Source organism: Panthera pardus, unplaced genomic scaffold (genome assembly GCF_024362965.1).
Source record: "Panthera pardus isolate Hobbes unplaced genomic scaffold, ASM2436296v1 HiC_scaffold_9, whole genome shotgun sequence".
Taxonomy (NCBI): domain Eukaryota; kingdom Metazoa; phylum Chordata; class Mammalia; order Carnivora; family Felidae; genus Panthera; species Panthera pardus.
Window position 1 is genome coordinate 3,069,969 of NW_026527024.1, and position 20,288 is coordinate 3,090,256.

At 39.7% G+C, this 20,288-nt stretch overlaps 1 protein-coding gene across 1 annotated transcript in view; it reads right to left on the reverse strand.

The window, feature by feature from the left end:
- Positions 1-20,288, reverse strand: part of KMT2C (lysine methyltransferase 2C) — a 284,438-nt gene that overhangs the window by 173,481 nt on the left and 90,669 nt on the right.

Sequence of the window (20,288 nt, forward strand, 5' to 3'; positions counted from 1 at the left end):
GTGGCTCAGTTGGTTAAGCATCCAACTTCCAACTTCGGCTCAAGTCACGATCTCACGGTTCGTGGGTGCGAGCCCCGCATCAGGCTCTGTGCGGACGGCTCAGAGCCTGGAACCTGCTTCGGATTCTGTGTCTCCCTTCTCTGCCCTTCCACCACTTGCACTCTTTCTCTCTCTCCCTCTCTCCCTCAAAAATAAATGAAAATGTTAAAAAAAAATTAAAGTAAATAATCGAAATTCAGAGCACATCTGGACTCCACTGCCTTTTTCATTTATCCTCAAGACTCCAACCCCAGACACCGGACACGTACTCTATCATATCAGGAGGCAACCGACCAAACACCACGGCCTCACGCTTCTCTCTGAATAAAAGTGACCCACCCCCTCTCTTAGACCGCATCACTGGACATTCACAGGTACTGCCCTTCCACCGGCGCTCCAGACGCAACTCCACGCTCCAGTCGGTCCTTCTTTAACTCGAAATTCACGGAGACCTTTCCCCACCACGACTCCAAACACAAGAAACAAACAAAACGCACTCACAGTCCTTCAAGCTTCTCTTCTCTGTCTTTGCTTTGTCTTCCCAGTAAAATTCATGAAATGGGACTTTGGAGGGACTGCACCTTCTCTAACGGACAGCCTCCCACCGCAGCGCTGTTCTCTCCACCGCCGCCGCCAGCAACAGAACTGACGGTCCAGGGGCTACCCGCCAACCTTCAAACGCTGTAGAAACTCATCTGGCACGAAGGACAGCCTCCTCCCCAGGGAAATGTTCCTCCCCCTTTTCTCAGCGGGAGGTGTAACGGATTACTCCAGGCTTCAGAGGCATAAAGACTGGCTCTCGAGTACCAGCTCTGCCGGCCCCCATCTGTACAATTCACGGAGCCCCCTCCCGAAGTCTGCAGACCGACAACACTACCACGTATCTCACGAGGTGGCGAAGGAAAATTAAATGACCTAGTATCTGTCTCTTGAGCTGTTTTCTTTCAGACCTCTAAATGTGGAAACAGCCCCCGGGATGTCTTTTATGTGCTCTCTCTTCTGGAAGAACTTCACTGTTACCCAGCTTTTCACAGTCTCCTCCGGACTTCATGGTCTTCAACTGCCATCTGTGGCCCTGGCCCCTCCCCTGAGTTGCAGACCTTACTTTAACTGCACTCTAGACATTTCTAGCAGCCTCGACACTAAATTCCACACCACACCTGATCTCGTATCTCTTCAGTCTGACTTTCCTCTGTGACTATCAAAATCTTCTAAATTCATAACGAATTTGAGGTAAGTATTTTGACAATTAATTTTGAGAACTATTAATTGTTCAGTTACAAAAACTACAAATAATCGTAAGCCTTGTCAAATCATAAAATGAACGATGAAATAAAGCAGCGACCAGGCAGTCTGGGTTCTCCTATTTAAAACAGCATTGTTCTGGAGGGTCTGGCCGGCTCAGTCGGTGGAGCGTGCAACTCTTGATCTCAGGGTTGTGAGTTCGAGTCCTACACTGGGCTCAATTAAATTACTTAAAAATAAAATCTTTAAAATAAGTAAAAATAAAAATAAAATAGCATTCTTTCGTAAACCCGAAATAGAAAAGTTAGCCATAAACCAAGTGCTTGTGGGCCTATCAATCAGACTGCCTATCTGATCTACCCCCAGCCACAAAACTGACACAGAGTGCCTAGAATCAAATCTACAAATATAAAAAATATATTTACAGCAAAGGATGATAAACAGATTTGCAAGCTTTACTAGCATATTAAATTTCTTTATGACAAAAGACACCATGAACAAAATGAAAAAGGACATCAGAGATTAAAAGAAAATACATGTGATCTGTATACACCGATAGGTATCCAAATCCAGAATATGTAATGTAAAGAACTTCACCGGTGCACCAGGCATGGACAGGGGATAAAATCCATACTCTCTCTTACATGCAAATTGCAGTACGGCACTAACTTCTTAGCTACTGACTTTATTTCTCAACCTTCTTGGTAGCTAATCACGTCAAGTTCTCACCAGCAGAGGATGACCAAAAGTCCCCGTGCGTCCTCTATGTCGCCTAACAGGAAGGGATTTGCCCTGGACTAAATGATGCTCCCTCTTTCCTGTGGACCGGAACACGGACACATCAGCAACCCAGATGCAACGTTGCAGATGAGAACAACGTTCTCGTGAAGGGCAGAGAAACAAGATGAAAGGAACGTGGGTCCAGAAACCACCACAGGGAGCAAAGATGACCCATCAGCCTGAACCTCTCACTTTCAGAAATTCTACATGAAAGAAAAATTAATGTGTCTTATTTACACCACCGAGATGCCCTGAGCACATGTTTGAGGCCTCTGTTATAGCATTTTAACCCAAGCCCCAATTAACACGGAAGCCAGGAGAAGGAGTGGGGAACTGCCAAAGCAAACACTTCAAATGGGGGTTGGTGATCAGGCAATGAGAAGTGATACCGGAGTCTGGAAATCACCCGACCCTTTTTATGCCGTATTTGGTAGACCTGTGATCTGCAATACGTTGGAAAGCAGATCGGGGCCCTGGGGGAAGCATCTGGAAAGATCCAAAAGTTATTTTGTGTTGCCTGTCCTCTGGTGCTTTTACGACCGAAAAGAGGAGGTAATATGATTCTACCAGACACATGGATTCCCTCTATTATATTCAAAGCACTATAAAATGACCATATTTAAAATGCCTTTGAGGAAGCATTTCCTTTCCACCCAGAGATGCCCTGAGCACATGTGGACATGCTCTTTTTGTACCACCCCCCTTCCTAGGCAAGGGTAAGAGTCAAGATAAGGAGAATAAGAGTACCTCAAAAGGTCACGAATCACGAGCCACACGGGCCAGGGTCATGCGCCATTACATCTCCCGGCAGCATTTTTCTCCTCAGGGCCCACTCTGTTGAGCCTCCACCCCCAAACTGAACTCCATCCGACAGGGTGCAGCCTGTCTGCTCTCCGGTGTGTGCTGCTATCTACCACTTACAGCCTCTCGTCGAAATTTTTCTCCAAACTGTAGCACGATCCCAACTATTTCCTTATTTTCATCTCCTTCACAAAGAAAATGCACAACGCTTTTAACATGTTTAGCAGCTCTTTTTGCTCATAACTAAGAGGAAACCAGTAGGCAGACTGTCTCTCCACGTGTGTCTGTCTCCCTGTCTCCCTCTCGTTCTCAAATTAGACCAGAAGGAGGTGGCAGGGTTAAACACGAAATGTCAATGGTAGGTTCGCAGGTTTTCAGGTACTCAGTCCTTAGAAACCAGGCTCCCTGCATTTCAGAGGGGAAAAAACAGACTCAGACTACAGGGAGTTTGTGCTTCTGGTTTGGCTTGGTTTGTTTGTTTTAAGTGGGATCTGGAACGGGCTTGACCCACAAAGAAGGTAACAGTAAGGCAGGCTTCATGAGTTCCTGCTATTCTCCTTCTGCTTCCAGCTCTTACTGCCACTGAGTCGGCCCAGGATCCTACCCTGGATCTGCTGAAGGCACAGTAGGGATTGATGGATTTTTGGTTTGGACTTTGTTGTTCTGGTCATTTGTCTTCAAAGAAATAAGGAGAAATAAAGAGGAATCTCATGACCACTATCTGGGGGGCCAGACCCAGCCACAAAATAGAAACTGAAAAAAATATCCCTAAATATGTGAAATGACACATAAAACTCTTCATTTAGCAGGATAAATTAGATCTTACTATCTGTCAAAGTCAAGGCAGGACAATGAAACTAATGTTTATGTCTCTCTCTTCTCCTGGCCTGAGTGTTCGAAAAGTTGCCAAAGTTTCCATCAAAAAGAATGAAATCTTGCCATTTGCAACTATGCGAATGGAACTGAAGGGGATTATGCTAAGTGAAATTAGAGAAAGACAAATATCATATGACTTCACTCCTATGTGGAATTTAAGATACAAAACAGATGAACATAGGGGAAGGGAAGCAAAAATAATATAAAAACAGGGAGGGGGACAAAAACATAAGAGACTCTTAAATATAGAAAACAAACTGAGAGTTGCTAGAGGGGTTATGGGTGGGGGGTGGCTAAACAGGCAAGGGGCACTGAGAAAGACACTTGTTGGAATGAGCACTGGGTGTTATACGTAGGGGATGAATCACTGGAATCTACTCCTGAAATCATTACTGCACTATATGCTGACTTGGATGTGAGATAGATAGATAGATAGATAGATAGATAGATAGATAGATAGATAGATAGATAGATAAAATAAAAAATAAAAAAAAATTGCCAGAGTTTCACAGCAGAATGTGAAACAGATTGCTCTGGTTGAAAATGATGTCATCCAGGGGCACCTGGGTGGCTCAGTCGGTTAAGCGTCCGACTTCAGCTTAGGTCATGATCCCGCAGTCTGTGAGTTGGAGCCCCGCGTCGGGCTCTGTGCTGACGGCTCCGAGGCTGGAGCCTGCTTCAGATTCGGTCTTGGTCTCTGTCTGTCTGTCTGTCTCTCTCTCTCTGCCCCTCCCCAGCTCACACTCTGTTTCTCGGAAATAAATAAAAATGTTTTTAAAATTTTGTTTAAAGAAAAGAAAAAGAAAATGATGTCATCTAAATATCTAACCAGAGATGGTCTGGTGAAATGACTATAAACTCAGTGACAACTGACGGGATAGTTCTGATGCCAGTACTTGGTTATCCACAGTTCACTACTAAAAACGCACTCTACAACACCACCCTGTGCCTGTGTCTAAACCATAAAACGGCCCAGGCTCGGCTACTCTGCCAGCTTGCGGTTTTTGCATTTCAGAGCATTCTTTTCGTTCAAACGGCTAACAGCCCAAAACCATGAAATGGGAGTGCTTTTTACATTTTAAAACTTCCAGTGTTCTATTTTTCTTTGATATAAAATATTCCATGTATCTTTCTCCTTATTTTGAACTTGATCTAAAATAAAGGCAACGCTGCTTGGTCAGAAAATGCTTTAAAGCCACAAAGTCCATCGTGACTACGGGGATGACAGAGAGGGGATTTTATCCGTGGTCCTTACCTGTGTTTCCTATTGAACCACTAGGTGGCACATGTGCAGAGGTAACTACACTGAAGAACCTAATCACGTGTGAGGAAGTTCCTAAGAGAACATGTACAGCCTGTGCGTCTCATTCAACGGCATTGCCTAAGAGCTGTGTAAATCTATGGGGTCACAATGGCAAATTAGATCTAACTCCTGCCCTTACACAATGCCATTCCTCCCATGACTCTTACTTAACCCCAAATGGTTGCTTTTGTGAATGAACAGCAAAGGCTGTTTTAGTCTGCTGTATTAGTTAAAATCAAAGGCTTGGAGTCAAATGGTCCAGAATCTGCATTTCCAAGCAATGAGACCTTGGCAAGTCAGCTCAGCTCAATTTCAGTTTGTTAATCATTTAAAAGATAGCTAACACCACCTGGTATAAAATTGTCTTTAGGATTAGAAAAGACAATACGTGTAAAACATTCAGCCCAACGCCTTAAGTATATGGCAAATGTAGGTATGTGGTTGCTATTCTGATAATCTACATTCACACACTACATTCTATCTATTTACTTTCCCATCTAGTTGGGTATTACCCACTAAGATATCAAACTCTTCTTGATGTCAGATCACACATTATTAAATTATACTGTGGGAAGCGATAAGGATTAAGAGAATATTATCAGCTCCTGGTTCTGTGCTGGGAGGTAACAAATCATTATTTTAATTTTTTTTAAATTTATTTTAGAGAGAGTGAGAGAAAAATAGTGTGGGAGAGAGGGGCGGACAGAGAGAGGCAGAATCTCAAGCAGTCTCCATGCTCAGAGCAGAGCTTGACATTGGGCTTGAGCCCACAACCCTGGGATCGTGACCTGAGACCAAACCAAGAGTGAGGCGCTCAAGCGACCGACCCACCCAGGTGCCCCAATAAATCATGACTTTATAATGATTTGTACCGAACAAAATTTGGAGTAACTATTGTGTGCCACACCTTCTACTCAAATGGCAGCCTGTATAATAATAGAAGCAGGGTTCCCATCCTCGATGGATCTAGTCAGTAGCTAGTGGAAGATAACAATAGGACAGCATACTTGTCAGGACGGATGTACAGGTGTAACGAGAATCAAGGGAAAAGGGGGGAGTACAGCTTAGAAGGCTTCAAAAAGGCATTCAAAGCCCAGCAAAAACTGAAAGGACAGGGGCGCCCGGGTGGCTCAGTCAGTTGAGTGACTAGATTTCGGCTCAGGTCACGATCTCACGGTTCATTGGTTTGAGCCCCGCATCGGGCAGCACAAAGCCTGCGTGGGATTCTATCCATCTCTCTCTCTCAAAATATATAAAAACTTAAAAATAAAAAATAAAAATAAATAAAATTGAAAGGACAAATAGAGGTATGCCTAATAGTTCTCTCGCTTAATTCTTCTCTTCTAAAAAAGAATAGTAATAGCTGATATATTATCCTCATTTAAAAGATAAGGAAACTAAAGTCGGACAGTGAAACTAGCCTGAGACAACACATCTAATGGGGAGCAGAACTGGGGTGTAAAATGAGGCTTGTGGGGACTCCACGGGGCAAGGGCATCTTGCTACACCCACTGCCCAGCACAGTCTCTCCCCGAGTACGGAGTTTCCTGGATAGATTAATTTAAGGAGAAAGGTTAATATTTTACTAGCACCATGTTACGGAAGGAATCATCTGAAGATCCCTTCATGGAATATGAAGAATATGAAACGAAACCTGAAAATACGGTTTTTCTCTTTGTTTTTCAAGCACTGCTGAATAAAATTATCAAGATAGCATTTACCTCACAACCAAGTCATAGAAATAATACGTTTTTATTTTGGACAATTAGGAAATTATTTCCTTCAAAGGTTAAATAATTCTTTGTATATACCCTAAAACTATATTCAGTAAACTCACCACCATAACCGCATAACAGACTATAAGATGTCAAAAATATTCCAGAGTCTTAAAAAAAAAAAAAAAAAAAAAAAAAATTAAAGTTCCAGAGTCTACTTATGGCCTCCCTTAACAATACATAGCACATTCTTTCAAAGCACCCTCTTTGAATGAATTTTTAAACTGTATTTAATCTAGGCTTCTAGGATGTTGGGAGGGAAAATTCATCTTTATTTTACTAATCATTGAAATTTAGAATTCTAAAAACTCGTTTCATTATGAATATATGCTCAAGCAGAGTGATACAGCGGTACCTGTGGCCCTGTCGCCAACAGAAAGCAGGTTACTTCTTACCACATTCAGTGTTTGCAGATATATCATTTACCCTCATCATTACTTGAAAATTACAGTAATTATTAAATAGAAGTTACAATTTAAGTGTAAATCTTTTAAAAACATGTTATACAGTTACAAATTTGGCTTTTACACTTTTCATAAAATTTCAATCTAATCATTTATCTATGCAACCTTAAATATTTTACTTTATTTATTTAAAAACTATATTTGGAAAAGAGCCTGGGGTCAATGGCACTCCACTAGACCATGTGCTCTACAAAAACAGGCATCGTATCTGTTTTACGAACCATTCAGAGCAAAATCTGGATGATGTCCAATAACTGTTTGATTAATTATATATGATGCAATATCAAGGAAACAGACAAATCTCATTGTCTACATATACATAAAGAATCACAAAAAACACAGAGAAAAATACACACAGTATTTTACATGGACTAGTATTTACTAATTACGTCAGCAAACACCAGCATCCATTTTCTACCTGTTACCCAAATAATACGCCTTCTTTTATGCTTTAGTCAAACATTAAATAGAGAAAAAAATTATTTCTCTCTCCTAACCTCCTTTACCTCCACAAAATGGTGATACCATTCATGCTTCCCTTATACTAAGATTACAGAACAAAACATCGCTAAGAAAATGTGTAATCACACCCTTTCCGTCTTTTGAACAGCAGTGGTCAAAATAAGCCTGCATTCTGACAGTTGTATTTTCCGTTGTGTTTGTATCTCACTGAACCTAGTGTATCCCCTACATCCAAAATGTGTTGTAAAGCGGAAGAATCAGCACTATATAACAGTCATCCCATCTTTATTCACGAAAATACTTAAAATACTGACACTGATCAATAATATGAAGATAGTCACTACCGTCATAGAGCCAGGTAAAGATTTCAAACATAAGCAACCAAAAATAAATACACAAAAACGTAAAATACTGGTTTTCTCTTGGAGTTAACACTTTTACAGCTAACTTAGTCTCTTTATACTTATCCATAATTCTATACGTTTTCACAAATATGCATTATTGTTATCATTTTAATGTAATTTTTTAAAATGCAAACACAAAAGGATTAAGAATAAGAGTCCAACAATTATCAAGAACCAAAGAACATAGTGACATTAATTAAAACAGTAATTGTTAAAAGTTATCTGCCCTCTGGATATTTTATTTAGTTGTTAAAAAGTTATGTCATTTAGTTTTCTATATGATTTTTTTAAAGTGTGTGTGTTTTTAAGTTTATTTACTTATTTTGAGAGAGACTGAGACAGCACAAGTACGGGAGGAACAGAGAGAGGAGGAGAGAGAGAATCCCAAGCAGGCTCCAGGCTGCCAGCGTAGAGCCCAATGCAGGGCTTGAACCCACACAGCCATGAGATCATGACCTGAGCCAAAACCAAGAGTCGAAAGCTTAACTGACTGAGCCACCCAGGGGCCCCTAAAAGTATGTTCTTAATGGTTATTAATTGTTTGCAATTAATACAAGAAACTAAAAGCCAACAAGTTAAAGATACATCTTCACCATATAATAGTTGTGTACAGCAATCTTAATCTTCTGAGTCTTTATTTGGCCTAAAGATTCAATGCAGATAATACAAAAAGAATACTTAAAAAAATATCTTGACAGTTAATGTTCAATAAATGCTTACCATATCCTAGGCGATGGTGTAAGTGATTAACATGTGTTAACTTACTGAAGCATTACAATGATCATATGAAGATAGCTTCTAACCCTGGGATTTTACACAAGCTACTAAGTTGGTCTGTTACTGTTTCATAGATGCTAGCAGAAGATACAGTCCTGGATCAAAGACAAAGCACTTTGGGGTGCCTGGGTGGCTCAGTCGGTTAAGCTTCCAACTCCTGGTTTCAGCTCGTCATGATCTCATGGTTTGTGAGTTCAAGCCCCCCCCCCATCAGGCTCTGTACTGACAGTGTGGAGCCTGCTTGGGATTCTCTCCCACCCTCTCTCTCTCTGCCCCTCCCATGGTCTCTCTAAAAAATGAGTAAACTTAAAAAAAAAAAACCAAAGGACTTTATTACTCAATGCACAGCAAACAGCACAAGCAGGAGGATACCGCTGTCAGTTCCCTTTTGGCCCCTACATCTTATGGAGGCCACACCATGGGCCCAAATGAATGCCTGTGCTCACAGTGAACTGCATTACAAGGAAGGAACAAAGAGTGTGGGGAAACCACTGCTTTTATAGTAAGCATTAAACATGCCCACTCTGTCCCCCAGGGAGGACAATGACTCATTCTTCAAGGCTAGGTGCTTTAAGCACAAACCCTGAGAAATGGCCCGGATAAGGAACAGTCAAGGCCTTACATTCTTGGCATACACAACGAGATATGTCAAGTGCAAGAGACCCACGGAGGAATATCTCCCAACAGCAGCTACTATCAACATTTCCATTTTACAGATAAGAAAGCAAGATAAGAGATTAAGGAACTTTGCTCAAGAATACAATTGGGGGTGGGGGGGAGGGCATGGAGCTGGCTTAGTTGGTACAGCATGTGACTCTTGATCTCAGGGTTGTGAGTTCGAACCCCAGATTGGGTGTAGAGATCACTTAAGAATAAAATTTAAAAAAAAAAAAAAAAAAAAAAAAAAAAGGAATACAATTAGAAGAGGAGCCTGGATTCCAACACAGGCAGTCTGACTCCAGAGCTGAATCTGCTAACCACTTCTCAGTGTGGTTAGTATGAGTTGAAGTGAAGAAATTAAAGAAAACAAAATAACGGCACAACTGCAAACAAGAGGGCGTACATAAAGCAACAACTCTGAAAACTGTGTTAGCATGTGGAGGACCAACTACAGAAAAATCTACAAACAGAAGAAGTGATGAAGGAAGATGAGTAACACAATGTGCATACTTACTACTGCTTGACAAAGAAAATGAAATGGAAAAAATATTCAAAGATTCTGTGGAGGAGAACATTCTCCAAACAAAGGCAGGATCAAACCTGTGGACTTAATCTGCAGATCAAAGCAGCAGAAAAGAATGAGCTGCCCACCAGTCAGTTGCAGCCCTTCACAGGAGAAGCAGATAAAAGGTTAAGAAACAGATGGAGGGTTTCCACAACATGACCTGTAAGTGTAACCTATGTAGTTAGAGACAGACATATGGTCTAGACCGGTCCTAGAATTCTGTTTAGCTGATACACGTGCATGCTCCCTCTGCTTTGATATGGATGAGAAATAACGCAGCACTCAAGACGGCATGTAGCCATCTTCTATCCAGAGAGGCTAGCCACAGAATGAAGCTAAATCAAAAAAAGAAAGAAAAGAAAAAAACAAAAAGCCCAAAGAAAGAAGGATGGAAAGGAAAGAAAAAGGCAGAGAGATGCAACGAACCGGCACTTCATGACTAGAATAAGCCTGAATAGGGTCACCTTAAACCCGTGTCACCTCTGAGCATGACAGTGTGTTGACCCATAGATTTCCTCCTTTCTTGTCGTTTGAATTCTATTATTTTAATAACAATATCTTAGCTGACCAAATATAATAAATGGATATCAAGTTTCATATACGGTGCAAGAGGACAAAAGGGACTATACATTCTATTCAGTGCCCAGAAAAATTTACATAAGCCACATATTAGGATTCAAAGAAAACTCCCAGAGAATCTATTTCCTCTAACAGGAGACTAGGTAATTTGAAACAAGCCAACCATTAAAGACAAATAAGAAAGTTGACAGAAATACCTTAAAAACAAACAAGTCTTAAAAGCAACAACAACAAACATGCACAAGGCAGTGAGGAATTACCAGATGAAGCTCCTGGAGAGAAGCAGTGAGGAAGGTGGGCCTCGCACACCGGGCTGCATTTCCCACGGGCCAGTCGGCCCTCAGAAAGAGGCAACCGAGAGACTGCACTTCTGACTTACCACAGACTTGGACATGGTCCTAGAAGTCTACAACCATCAGGGAACGAGGGTTCGAGGATGGCAGGAGCCCCAGAAGGCTGGATGTTAAAGACTGAGAGTGAACCAGAAATAAACCAATACTTGCAAGGATTGCTACAAGCTGAGTCACATGCTCGGAACAGAAAATACACCCATGAAATCCAACTGAGGTGTCCCAGATTACTAGTGCCGTTAAAGTACCTGGGGGAAAAAATCAGAGAAAAACTATCTGTGTAAAGAACAACAGAACAAAGCAAAACAACAACAACAAAAAACCAACCCACAATATAATCTGTCGAATACACACTGTCTGGTATACAAGCACATGTAATCAGCTGTGTGAGGAGACAAGACAGCAAGAACAAGAGTGAGCAGAAACAATGGAAACAGAGGCTCCAGACACTGAAATAATCAAACAAAACCTCTAAGCCAACTGTATTTACTATGCTGAAGATAATAAGCCCAGGCATTAAAATTCTCAGGAATGGTTCTACCATAAAAAGTGATGCTGCAAATATGAAAGATGTTAAGAGATTTTTTTTTCAACGTTTTTTATTTATTTTTGGGACAGAGAGAGACAGAGCATGAACGGGGGAGGGGCAGAGAGAGAGAGGGAGACACAGAATCGGAAACAGGCTCCAGGCTCCGAGCCATCAGCCCAGAGCCCGACGCGGGGCTCGAACTCACGGACCGCGAGATCGTGACCTGGCTGAAGTCGGACGCTTAACCGACTGTGCCACCCAGGCGCCCCAAGAGATTTTTAAAATAATAAATGGACTCGGCTCAAATGTTTACCAGCAGATTAGACCATGTCAAAAGGGGACATGTAAACTGGAACTCTGTTTAGAATGATCTGTCTAAAATAAAGAACAGAGGAACAAGTGCGTTAAAAAAAATACAAAAAAAAAAAAAAAAAAGGACGATAAATGACAACAAATATAGTGACACAGTCTAATAAACATTTAATTAGAATAAAGAAAAATGTGGCAAAAGCAGTACTAGAATATATATCAGCTCAGAATTTTCCAAAACCAATGAAGATTTCAAGAAATCTCAAATTCCAAAATGTACAAAGTGTGTAAAACCAACATAACATAAGAAAATTTAAAACTCGTAACAAAAATAAGGAGAAAACCTACACAGATACTGGAAATTTTATATGCGTTCTCGGACACCTCGCAAGTCAAAGGAAAGATCCAAACTACGAATGAAAACAATTGAGAAAATAAGGAGTAAGAGACGGAGCCAAGACGGTAGAGTGGTGTCGGGACCCTGAGCCTGTCTCCTCCCTAAATGCAGCTAGATCTGCGTCTAACCATGTTTGAACACCTAGGAAATTGACCTGAGGATTAATGCAACAATCTGCATAATCTGAACCAGAGAACTTGGGAGGTAAGCAATGCAAAGAGGTGTAATGGGGGCAGAAAACCCATGTAGGTGTGGAGGGTAGGAAGCCATTTTCGCCCAGAGAGGACAAAGAGAGAAAGAGAAACGGGGAGTGTGTGGCGCCTCGGGGCCACACAAGAAAAGCACTCCCCCGGAAAGTAGCTGGAGAGAACAGAGAAAGAGTGAAAACATTTGCGGGGGACTAGACAAGAAATCTGTTCCCCCTAAACCACTGCCAGGGAGAAAGGAGAGGGTTTCAGTACCACCAGGATTCTATAAACAGTGGGGTGCAGTATGAAGTTCTGGGGCTCAGGGCCCAGTGGTGTTCCAGTGAGGAAGCAGGGAAAATCCCCAGGAGCAGGCAGCAGGGTCTGAGGGGTCTGGGTGCCACACGGAGAAGCGGTTCCCCTGCTTAGAGTGCATTAGGTAGAGGCTTTATGGCTTCCCCATGGGCAAAAGTCCCTGGCGGACCCTGGAGAGCAGCCACGTTTACTGATACTGGAACACGGAGGCCAGACCGCAGCAAAACCTGTCTACGGCTGTGTTGTGATCTGCCATCAACTCTGAGCATCTGCCGCTACAGAGCTGCTCAAACGTCATCTGGGACAAGTCAACACCTGGAAACTGCTCTGCGAGACTCTCCTGCAGGACCTGCGAGACCCTCCTGAGTGTGGGTCCAAGCGGGAGGGTTGTCTCTGAAGTATGGGGTTTTGAAAGTCCCATCTGAGATAAAACTCTGGAGGGAGGGGCCAGCTGGAAGTCAGACAGCTTGGAGACAGACAGGGTAAAGGCAGGGAACAGAATGAATCATGAGACAAAGGAGGACTGCCTCACACAAAGGAGGATGTGTGAAGGCACCAATTCCCATGCCAAAAACTACTGAGCTGGGTGAAGCCATTTTCACCTCAAGCACAAGGATGCACACACGCACATACACACGCACATACACGGATCCACCACAGTGGGTTAAGCAGCCACCAAATGGAGAAGGAACTATTACACCAAGCCCCACCCACCTGAGCCCTCCAAGCACATCCCCTAGAAGACCAGCACAAATCCCTTCCACAGACTTAGCCTATGGACTATATCGTGCTACAAAATTTCAGTTCTAGGGGAAAATACATGTAACTTCTTTCGGGTTTCATTCTGTTTGTTCGTTTCTTTGTTTTCTTTGCTTCTACCTTTGTTTATGTTGTTTCCTTTTTCCTTCTTTTCTTTCTCTTTCTGGGATACAGAAAGAACTATTTTTTTTATTTTTTTATTCTTACTATATAAAAATTTTTTTTAATTTTAAATTTAATTTTTTTCCTTTCTCTTTTTTCTCTTTTCTATCAAGTACACCAAAACACACCTAGGATCTAGCTTCTTTTATTTAATTGTTTTATTTTTAATTTAAATATTTTTTTATTTCTTTAATTTTCTTTCTCCCTCCAAAATGACAAGAGGGATAAATTCACCCCAAAAAAAAGAACAGGAAGAAATGACAGCCATGGACTTAACACAGATAAGTAAGATGTCTGAACCTTTAAAACCGTGATTATAAAAATACTAAGTGGGGTTGAAAGAAGCATAGAAGACATCAGAAAATCCCTTTCTGCAGAGATAAAAGAACTAAAATCTAACCAGGCTAAAATTAAAAATGCTATAACTGAGATACAATCTCAAATGGATGCCACAATGACAAGGATGGACAAAGCAGAATAGCAAATCACTAATAGAGGAACTAAAATTATGGAAAATAATGAAGCAGGAATAAAAAGGGAAAGAAAGGCAAAAAGATCATGATGCAAGATTTAAAGGAGATAGTGACTTATTAAAGAGGAATAATATTTCTATCACAGGAGTCCCAGAAGATGAACAAAGAGAAAAAGGGGCAAAAGGTTTATGTGAGCAAATTATAGCTGAAAACTTTCCTGATCAGGGGAAGGACACAGACATCAAAATCCAAGAAGCACAGAAAACTCCCATTGGGCTCAACAAAAACCAAATATCACTAAGGCATATCATAGTCAAATTCACAAAATACAAAGAGAAAGAAAGAATTATGAAAGCAGCAAGGGAAAAAAGTCCTTTACCTATAAGAGAAGAAAGATCAGGCTCAAAGCAGATCTGTCCACAGAAACTTGGCAGGCCGGAAGCTGTAGCAGGATATTTTCAACATGCTGAATCAGAAAAATATGCAGCCAAGAATTCGTTATCCAGCAAGGCTGTCATTCAGAATAGAAGGAGAGATAAAGAGTTTCCCACACAAACAAAAACTAAAGGAGTTCATGACCACTAACCAGACCCACAAGAAATTTTAAGTGGGACTCTTTGAGGACAAAAAAAAAAAAAAAAAAAAAGCAATAAAGACCAGGAAGGACCAGAGACCATCACCAGAAACACCAACTCTACAGGCAACACAATGGCACTAAACTCGTATCTTTCAATAATCACTCTGAGTGTAAATGGACTCAATGTTCCAATCAAAAGACATAGGGTATTAGAATGGATAAAAAAACAAGATCCATCTATATGCTATCTATAAGAGACTCGTTTTAGACCTAAAGACACCTGTAGATTGAAATTAAAGGGATGCAGAACTATCTATCATGCTAATGGATGTCAAAAGAAAGCCCGAATAGCCATACTTACATCAGACAAACAAGATTTTAAAACAAAGACTGTAACAAGAAATGAAGAAGAGCATTATATTATAATTACACGGTCTATCCACCAAGAAGATCTAACGATTGTAAATATTTATGCTCTCAACATGGAGGCACCCAAAGAGATAAATCAATTATTCACAAACATGAAAAAGGAAATTGATAGTAATACCATAATGGTAGGGGACTTTAAAACCCTACTTACAGAATGGATAGATCATCTAAGTAGGAAATCAACAAGGATACAATGGCTTTGAATGACATACTGGACTGGATGGACTTAACACTTATATTCAGAACATTTCATCCTAAAGCAGCAGAATACACATTCTTCTCAAGTGCACATAGAACATTTCCCAGAACAGATCACATATTGAGTCACAAATCAGCCCTCAATACAAATAAATCGATATCATACCATGCATATTTTCAGACCACAACACTAAGAAACATGCAATCAACCACAAACAAAAAAACCTGGAAAAACCACAAATACCTGGAGATCAAAGAACATTCAACTGAAGAATGAATGACTTAAACAAGCAGTTAAAGACGAAATAAAAAAGTACATGGAAGGCAAGGACAATGAAAACATGAAGGTCCAGAACTTGTGAGAAGGAGCAAAGGTGGTCATAGGAGAGAAGTATATAGTAATCCAGGCCTTCCCAAAGAAGGAAGAAATGTCTCAAATACACAAGCTAACCTTATACCTAAAAGAGCTGGAAAAAGAACAGCAAATATAGCCCAAAACCATCAGAAGAAGGGAAATAATAAAGATTACAGCAGAAATCAATGATAATGAAATAAAAACAAACAAACAGTAGAACAGATCAATGAAACTAGGAGCTGGTTCTTTGAAATAATTAACAATATTGATAAACCCCAGGCAGATTTATCAAAAAGAAAAAGGAAATGACCCAAATAATCACATATGAAAGAGGAGAGATCACAAGCAACACCACGAAATACAAACAATTGTAAGAGAATACAATGAAAAACTATGTGCCAACAAACTGAGCAATCTGAAAGAAATGGAGAAATTCCTAGAAACTCACAAACTACCAAAACTGAAACAGGAAGAAAAAGACAATTTGAATAGACCCATCACCAGTAAAGAAATTGAATCAGTGATCAAAAATCTCCCAACAAACAAGAGTCCAGGGCTGTATAGATTCCCAGGGGAATTCTACCAGACATTTAAAGAATTAATACCTATTCCTTCATAGCGATTCAAAAAATAGAAATGAAAGGAAAACTTCCAAACTCATTCTATGAGGTCAGCATTACCTTGATTTCAAAACCAGACAAAGACCCCACTAAAAAGGAGAATTACAGACCAATTTCCATGATGGACATCGATGCAAAAATTCTCAACAAGATACTAGCAAACTAAATTCAACAATATATTAAAAGAACTATTCACCATGATCAAGTGGGATTTATTCATCAGCTGCAGGGGTGGTTCAATATCCATAAATCAATCAATGTTGACACATCACATTAATAAAAGAAATCACATTAATAAAAGACATGATACATCTTTCTTTTAATAAAAGAAATCTGCATCCATCTCTCAAAGGATGCAGAAAAAGCATTTGACAAAATACGGCATTCATTCTGGATAAAAAAGACCTCAAGAAGGTAGGTATAGAAGGAACATGTCTCAACATCATTCAGGCTATATACAAAAAAAGACGCACAGCTAATATCATATTCAATGGGGGAAAAATTGAGAACGTTTCCCCCCAAGGTCAGGAACATGACAGGGATGTCCACTCTCACCACTGTTGTTCAAGACAGTAAGTCCTAGCCTAAGCAGTCTGACAACAAAAAGAAATAAAAGGCATCCAAATTGGCAAGGAAGAAATCAAACTTTCACTCTTCACAGACAACATGATACTCTATATGGAAAACCCAAAAGACTCCACCAAAACAGTTAGAAATGATCCATGAATTCAGCAGCCACAGGATAAAAAATAATGTACAAAAATCAGTTACATTTCTATATACCAATGATGAAGGAGCAGAAAGAGAAATCAAAGAATCAATTCCACATACGATTGCACCACAAACCATAAAATACCTAGGAATAAACCTAACCAAAGAGGTAAAAGATCTGTATGCTGAAAACTATAGACAGCTTACGAAAGAAATGAAAGAAGACGCACACACACAAAAAAAAAAAAAACAGAAAAACATTCCATGCTCATGGATTGGAACAACAGATATCATTAAAATGTCTATACTACCCAAAGCAATGTACACATTCAATGCAATCCCTATCAAAATAACACCAACATTCTTCACAGAGCTAGAACAAACAATTCTAAAATTTGTATCAACCAGAAAAGACCTCGAATAGCCAAAGTAATGTTGAAAAAGAAAAGCAAAGCCAGAGGAATCACAATTCTGGACTTCAAGTTCTATTACAAAGCTGTAGTCATCAAGATAATATGGTACTGGCACAAAAACAGACACATAGATCAATGGAAAAGAATAGAAGGCCCAGAAATAAATTCACAATTATATCAACTAATCTTCAACAGCACAAGAAAGAAAATCCAATGGGAAAAAGACAGTCTCTTCAGCAAATGGGGTTGAGAAAACTTGACAGCAACATGCAGAAGAATGAACGTGGACCACTTTCTTATACCATACACAAAAACGAACTCAAAATGGATTAAAGACTTAAATGTAAGACAGGAAACCACCAAAATCCTAGAGAAGAAAACAGGCAACAACCTCTTTGACCTCTGCTGCAGCAACTTCTTTCAAGACATATCACTGGAGACAAGGGAAACAAAAGCAAAAAGGGACTGTTGGAACCTCATCAAGATAAAAAGCTCCTGCACAGTGATGAAGGAAACAATCAACAAAATGAAAAGGCAACTGACTGAATGAGAGAAGATATTGGCAAATGACATATCAGATAAAGGGTTAGTCTCCAAAATCTATAAAGAACTTATCAATCTCAACACCCATAAAACAATCCAGTGAAAGACATGAACAGAACTTATCCAAAGAAGACATCTAGATGGCTAACAGACACATGAAAAGATGCTCAACATCGCTCATCATCAGGGAAATACAAATCAACACCACAATGAGATACCACCTCACACCTGTCAGAATGGCTAAAATTAACAACTAAGAAAACAACAGATGTTGGCGAGGGTGTGGAGAAAGGGGAACCCTTTTGCACTGTTGGTGGGAATGAAACTGGTGCAGTTACTCTGGAGAACAGTATGAAGGTTTCTCAAAAACTTAAAAATAGAACTACCTCAAGACCCAGCAATTGCACTACTAGGCATTTATCCAAAGGATATAGGAGTGCTATTTCGAAGGGGCACATGCACCCCAATGTTTATAGGCAGCGCTATCAACAATAGCCAAAGTATAGAAAGAGCTCAAATGTCTATTGACTGATGGATTAGAAAGATGTGGTATAAATATACAATGGAATATTACTCCATGATGAAAAAGAATGGAATCTTGCCATTTGCAACAGTGTGGATGGAACTAGAATGTATGATGCTAAGCGAAATTAGTCAGAAGAAAGACAATATCATGACTTCACTCATAGGGAAAGGGAAGGAAAAACAAGATAAAAGCAGAGAGGGAGGCAATCTATAAGAGATTCTTAAATACAAAGAACAAACTGTGTGTTGCTGGAGGGGTATTAGGAGGGGGTATGGGCTAAATGGGTGATGGACATTAAGGAGCACACATGTTGGGATGAGCACTGTGTGTCACAGGTAAGCGATAAATCACTAAATTCTACTCCTGAAACCATTAAAAAGAAAAAAAGAAAAATAACTAGTATTCAAACCTAGGGAATGCTAGAAATCATGTTAAAAGACACACCAGCTTTAATCATTTTCATTAGTAATTAATGAAAATTAATTAAGTAAACATTTACTCCATAAGTTAGAAAGGATATCCACAAAAATTCCTAAAGCTAACCTGACACAAATAAGTAAATTCAGCAAGATTGCAGAATACAAGGCAACCATATAAAAATAAGTCATATTTTTATATATTAGCAATTACAGGTGGAAGCCATTTTTTTAATGTATCATTTACCATAGCTCCCCAAGAAATGAAATAATTAGTATAACTCAAACAAAACATAAAGAGAATCTATATAAGAAAATTACAAAATGCCAATGAAATAAATCAAAAAACCCCATATGGAGAGACACGGCCAAGTTCATGTAATGGAAGACTACAGGCTTAACACAATTTCAGTTAAAATCCCAGCAGGATTATTTGTTTAAAAAAATTTTTTTAATATGTGGAAAGATGAAAGAAAAAATGGCTACAACAGTTTTGAAAAAGAATAAAGTTAGTAGAATAAAGTTCTAACACTTACAAAACTTATTTCTAGACAAAAGCCTATACATGACTGTTCAGTTTTTCAGATAGCTAAAAAATGTAAACTGTCCAAATATCTTTCAATAGGTGGGTTATATTACAAATTGGGGTACATCTAAACAAAGTACTATCACTCAGCAATAAAAAGAACAATCTATATTGATACATACAGTAACAACCTGGATGAATCTCACAGATATTAAACTAAATGAAAGAAGCCAGTGTCAGAAGATTACATTTTGTATGATTTCATCTAGAATTTTTTAAAGATTTTTTTTAAAGCAATCTCTACATCCAAAATGGGGCTTAAACCCACAATCTCAAGATCAAGAGTTGTGTAATCCACCAACTGAGCCAGCCAGGCACCCCTGATTTCATTTATAGGGCATTCTCGAAGACAAAATTATAGTGAAAGAGAACAAATCAGTGGATGCCAGGGTTTGAAAGAAGGGGATGAGATGTGACTTTAAAGAGACAGCACAAAGGAGTTGGGAGGTAATAGTAAAGGCAAAACAAAACCAACAATAACTTCTCAGGGTTTTCAGCAGTAAGCTTTGCTTCCAGATCTACCAGGCTTGTTCAAAAATCAAGATTAAATATCATGTCTCAAATAAACTACTGGGACCTCATCAAAATAAAAAGCTTCTGCACAGCGAAGGAAACAATCAGCAAAACTAAAAGGCAACCAACAGAATGGGAGAAGATATTTGCAAATGACATATCAGATAAAGGGTTAGTATCCAAAATCCAAAA